Genomic DNA, 5,523 nt, shown 5'->3' with positions numbered 1-5,523 from the left:
AAGCTGTTTGTTTTCTAAATAAATAAATAATATAAAACAATTTTGGCTTTTCCATTTGCGCAAAAAAAATGCGATTTCCGGGTTGGTCCCATAATTAAAGTAGCTCTGTGTATCGAGTAAAGTCAAGCCCTGAATTTAAAGCCCCATAGTGAGAGACACCCTGTAAACATTAGGATCCTTCTACCGTGAATGTAAAAATGTTAGAAGGCAAATTCAATATATGTATAAGTTATGCATACAGATCTAGAATGATGCTTACGTTCAAGGCTCGGAACCGGTTTTTTCTTCATAAAAAAAATACCGGTATTATTACGTTCTTTTTCGTTGTTTGGTTTATTATTTCATTTTTAATGGGACTATCTAATAATGCGAAGTTGTTGCCTAAAGACATAAAAATATTGGGCTATTTAGGGATTTAGAAATAAACCGGTTCCGAGCCCTGCTTACGTTTAAGATAATTGAACTATGCGAAAGGAAGCCATCACGTATATTTTATCGTATCTAGACCTAATATTTGACGTTTCTTAAAGTTCGAATGAGCCTGTTAATGTTGAGCAACTTTTACTATGGGACCAATCCCGAAATCTAAAGAATATAAAGAGAAGTATGGGCATTGTGAATGTTATTTCGCTTTGTGTGGTAGGGCACAGCACAGCGGATGTCATTCCAGATCTAGAGCAGAGCCCAACTGGGTAACCTCCACCTTACAGAAGACTGCAGCCAAATAACACTAGATCCTACTCATAGTGTTGTGATCCTGTTGGTGAGTAAGGTTGCCAGAGCTCAAAAAGGGAGTGGAGTGTTAGGGTTGGCAACGCGTATGTAACTCCTCCTGCAACTCCAGAGTTGCAGGCGTACATAGGCTACGGAGACTGTTTACCATCAGGCGGGCATATGCTTCTTTGTCACCGACGTAGTATATTAAAAAAAATACTCTCCCATAGAAAATGTCAAGTCAAGACAGCCAAAATGTATGAAACAGACAATTTTTTTCGCGATTTCAAGGTTGGTCCCATAGTAAAAGTTGCTCAGTATGACCTATATATTCAGGTGACGAAAGAAAACAGCCTGTATAATTCAAATACACCATCTTTCTTTCATCATTAGGATAACAAGCTCACAGATAAATATACAAAAAACTAAACACCAAACTTTTTTAAACCGTCATGCCAGCACATCTGGCTCCCGGTCCAAATCAAAATGTTGCATATCTTAACCGGTTTTAAATTTCAAATTCATACTTGTCCGTATTGACTGAGAGCTAGGCCCGGAAAATAATGACCGGAATTTTCATATCAGTATATTATTTTGATTTTCGTAACAGATGACCAAAATTTTATCAAAAATTTCTATTATTACATTTTCATTATAAACGTTGCTCGATAGGAGTGTGACTTATATTATTGTTTATTTGTCACAAACGTTCAGTACTGCCAAATCGTTGTTGCTCTCGCGATAGCGATGAATGTTCATTGCTCTTGGATGGCTGAGATACGCGTCATATTCGTGAACGGGTGCTGTTTGTAGAAACCGGTCTGTTTACGCTTACACGGGCTACATGTTATGTTATAAGCAGGGGTCGGACAAAAAGTGCGGATGACGTAAAAATGACGTACTTAATCTTGCACACAGGATGATGTTTGAGTTTGTATTTAAACTTCCGTGTTACATGTGACAAGTAACAAAGTAGTATTAATGAAGTAACAAAATAATCGTAAATAAATCCATGGAATTAATAATACAGGTGGTAGGGTGATGTAGTGAATAAAATAAATTTCACGAAACTTGTTACCATAAGGTATAATTATTTGAAATTAGTTAGAACAAGTCTGTGGGATCCTCAGATAAATAGGTTTAATAGTCAAAAGTGGGAACAGTAGGTAAGATTAGCAGTATACGTGTTTGTCACGTACCTCCAAAAACGGAAAATTGCCACAATATTCGAGTAAAGATGACATTTTAGAGCGTTTTCTTATATATTAGTAAATATAAATTTTAGCTAAATATAATCGTGAGGATACAATAGCTAAACAATAACGAAGTCAATTTATTGTTCAGTCAGCGTCAAATACTTCGTAGCAGTCAAAGTAGCCAAATAGTTCGGTACACCATATATTTAGTATGGTGTACCGAACTATTTGGCCACTTTGACTGCTACGAAGTATTTGACGCTGACTGTTCATCTGATTGACAATGTGTCAGTCAAAAACGTACTTACTCATTTCAAGTGGCGATATCGTTTAATAAAGAGGTCAATAAAGAGATTGATAAATGATACGTGATAATTGTTTATGAAAATCAAAAATACTATTTGAAATCATCCTATAAGTGGTTTGACGTCATTCGCACTTTTTGTCCGACCCCTGGTTATAAGTATGTAACTTTACTTTTGAGTGGCATTAACGAGAGATACTTCATTCGGTTCTTGTCTGATTTTTCATTTGTTTTTTTTTTTCATAGTTTTTCTGTGTAATTAGAAGTATATATCATTTCATAGATTCCATATTTCTATAATGTATTTTGTAATTTTTATTGTTTGTAAAAATGGTCATGTAAAATTGCCCCTGTGGCCTATTTGATGAATAAATAGTTTGATATTTGATACTTGAAATCCTTGACCATTTTCTAAAGTGAGCTCTTAGCCTAGAACTTTCGAGCTGCAATTGCCACGCTCTTGGACTTTCGCAAGTCTTACAGTTTAACATGATACTTGGTTTAAGTTTAAACCTGATTTTCAAATTTGCGTTTACTTTGTCAGGATTAAAAGTCGGCGAATTAAAATTTGAAATTCTTGTTGGTTTTAAGTTTATCCTGCAGTGGTATTCAAATTTTAGAATAAGTTAAGATTTTGATCGAATATAATAGATGGGATGAGATTAAAACACATCGTCTCCGTTGGCTGGGCTACTTCGAAAGACGGGTGAAGATCGTGCTGTAAAGATGTGAATATTTGGGTCGGCCGACTGGACGCCGTCCTGCAGGTCATCCTAAGAATTGAATGAATGAATGAAATAGCCTTTATTTCAGACAAGTATTTTGTAAGTACATTTTGTTGTTAATATATATATATCTATTATCTATCTGTATGCCTTTTGTAGGCAAAGGCCTCCCCTAACTCTTTCCATTTATCCCTATCCCTTGCTATTGTAGTCCAGCAACCTCCTGCTGCACTCTTAATCTCATCTTCCCATCTTCTTGTTGGCCTGCCACGCTTCCTCTTTTTGTCTCTAGTAAACCAGTACATTATTGCTTTAGACCACTTTTCTCTCCCTCTAATTGTGTGACCTGCCCATTTCCATTTTAACTTCTTAATTGTTGTAGTAATATCTTTTGTTTTAGTACATTTCTTTATATCTATATTTCTAACTTTATCAGATAGTCGCTTACCCATCATACTTCTCTCCATAGCGTTTTGACAAATTTCTAACTTTTTGTAGTGGGATTTGTTAAGTGCCCATGTTTGGCAACCATAAGTTAGAACTGGAAGTATACAGGTATCAAACAATTTCCTTTTTATGGTCATACTCATTTCCTTATTTTTCATAACTTCTTTCAGGTTCCAATATTGCTTCCACCCGTTTCCAATACGTCTGTCTAGTTCTTTCGTAGTCAAGTCGTGTGGGGATATAATTTGACCTAGGTATAAGTATTCGTTTACATATTCGATCCTGTGGTTATTGACGTAAATGGGTTCTTGTTTTCCGTTGGTCATGGCTTTGGTCTTCAGAGTGTTCATACACAACCCTACTTTTTGGCTTTCTGTGTCTAGGTCACATATCATTTTGTTCAGTTTGTCTTTGGATGGTGAGATTATTATCAGATCATCTGCAAATCTTAAATGAGAGAGGTTTTCGCCATTGATTGATAATCCGCATTCATCCCAATTTAATTTACGGAATACCTCTTCTAGGACAGCCGTGAAGAGTTTTGGTGACACTGGATCGCCTTGACGAACTCCTCTTCCTATTTTAATTTCTTCGCCCTCTCTGTCCAACTTAATTTTGGCCTCGCTGTTTTCATAGACGTTTTTTAGGATTCTGGTGTACTTGATTTCAACTCCTTGGTTTATTAGGGCTTGCCAGATTTTGTCATGTTTAAGTGAGTCGAAGGCTTTGCTATAATCCACAAAACAGCAGTAAAGGGTGATATTGAATTCCTTTGCTTTTTCAAAGAGTTGTTTAACTACATATATATGGTCCAGGGTTGAATATCCGCTCCTAAATCCTGCTTGTTCCCTCGGCTGACTTTCGTCTAGGATCTTGGTCATTCTATTGAGGATAATTTTGGTGAAGATTTTGTATATATTTGACATCAGGCTAATAGGGCGGTAGTTGTTAATGTTGTTTTTGTCACCTTTTTTGTGTAGTAGTGTGATTGTCGAAGTAGTCCATTGATTGGGGATATTTTCACTATGTAGCACATCATTGAATATGTTGGTGAGAGGTGGTACAAGGATATCTATGTTAACAGTCAGAAATTCGTTGCTAATACCATCCGCTCCGGGGGCTTTATCTCTTCTTTGTGTTTTTATTGCTTTTTCCACTTCTGCAGGTAATATGTCTGGCACCACGCTTCCACCTGTTATGTCTGTGGGGTGGTTGCTATCCTTCCTTATGTATAAATCTCTGAAAAAAGATGTCGCTATAGAGATAATTTCTGGACGACTGGTTTTGCATTTTCCTGTTTTATCTGAGATATTGGGTATCCAGTCTATTTTTTCCAATAACTGTTTTTTCACTTTTTTAGTCCCGCCTGTTCTTTCAATGCAATTTTCCAGAAGTGCCAGCCTGTGTCTTTGTCGGTCTTTTCTCATGTTTACCTTTATTTTGTTACTGATTTTAGAAATATTTTGTCTGTCTTGTTTCGTCTTCCCAGGTAGAGATATTAGTTCAGTTCTAATTTTTAGTAGCTCCTTGGTTTCCCTTGTAAGCCATTTCGCAGAGTTATATTTTATTTTAGGTTTTCTGCTTTCCTTCGTGTGTAGGAGTTCCTCAAATTTGTCATATTTATTTTGGGTATCTAGGTGTCCTGTGAGTCTTGTAAAATTTTCAAGGTTTTCTTTTAAGTTTTGGCTATTTTCTATAAGTGTGGTAGTTGGTTTCAATATGAAGGGTCTGTCTTTCTTAGAAGTTGTAAAATGAAGTTTAGCCCTTACCATCCTGTGGTTGGTGTTAAAGTTTAAATTATTTATTACCCTGCAGTCATGAAACATTTTAGGTTTGGTAGTGAGAATATAGTCTATCTCGTTCTTGTGGAGACCATCTGGAGATATCCAAGTCCATCTGTTGTTATTTCTTTGTTTGTATACGCTGTTGAGTATTTTCATGTTGTTTTCATATGCTAGTTGGATAAGTTTTCCACCATTTCGTGTGCGCTTGCCAGAACAGTATGGTCCCATTACTAGTTCTTCTCCTATGCCTCTGCTCCCAATTCTTGCGTTGTAATCACCCATCACTATTAAGTTCTTGTGCCCATAAGTTTTAATTGCATCTGTTAGCGAAGAGTAGAAGGATTCTATTTCTA

The sequence above is a fragment of the Cydia pomonella genome, chromosome 24, assembly GCF_033807575.1.
Source record: "Cydia pomonella isolate Wapato2018A chromosome 24, ilCydPomo1, whole genome shotgun sequence".
In the NCBI taxonomy this organism is placed as follows: Eukaryota; Metazoa; Arthropoda; class Insecta; order Lepidoptera; family Tortricidae; genus Cydia; species Cydia pomonella.
Note: the sequence above shows the minus strand (reverse complement) of the source record.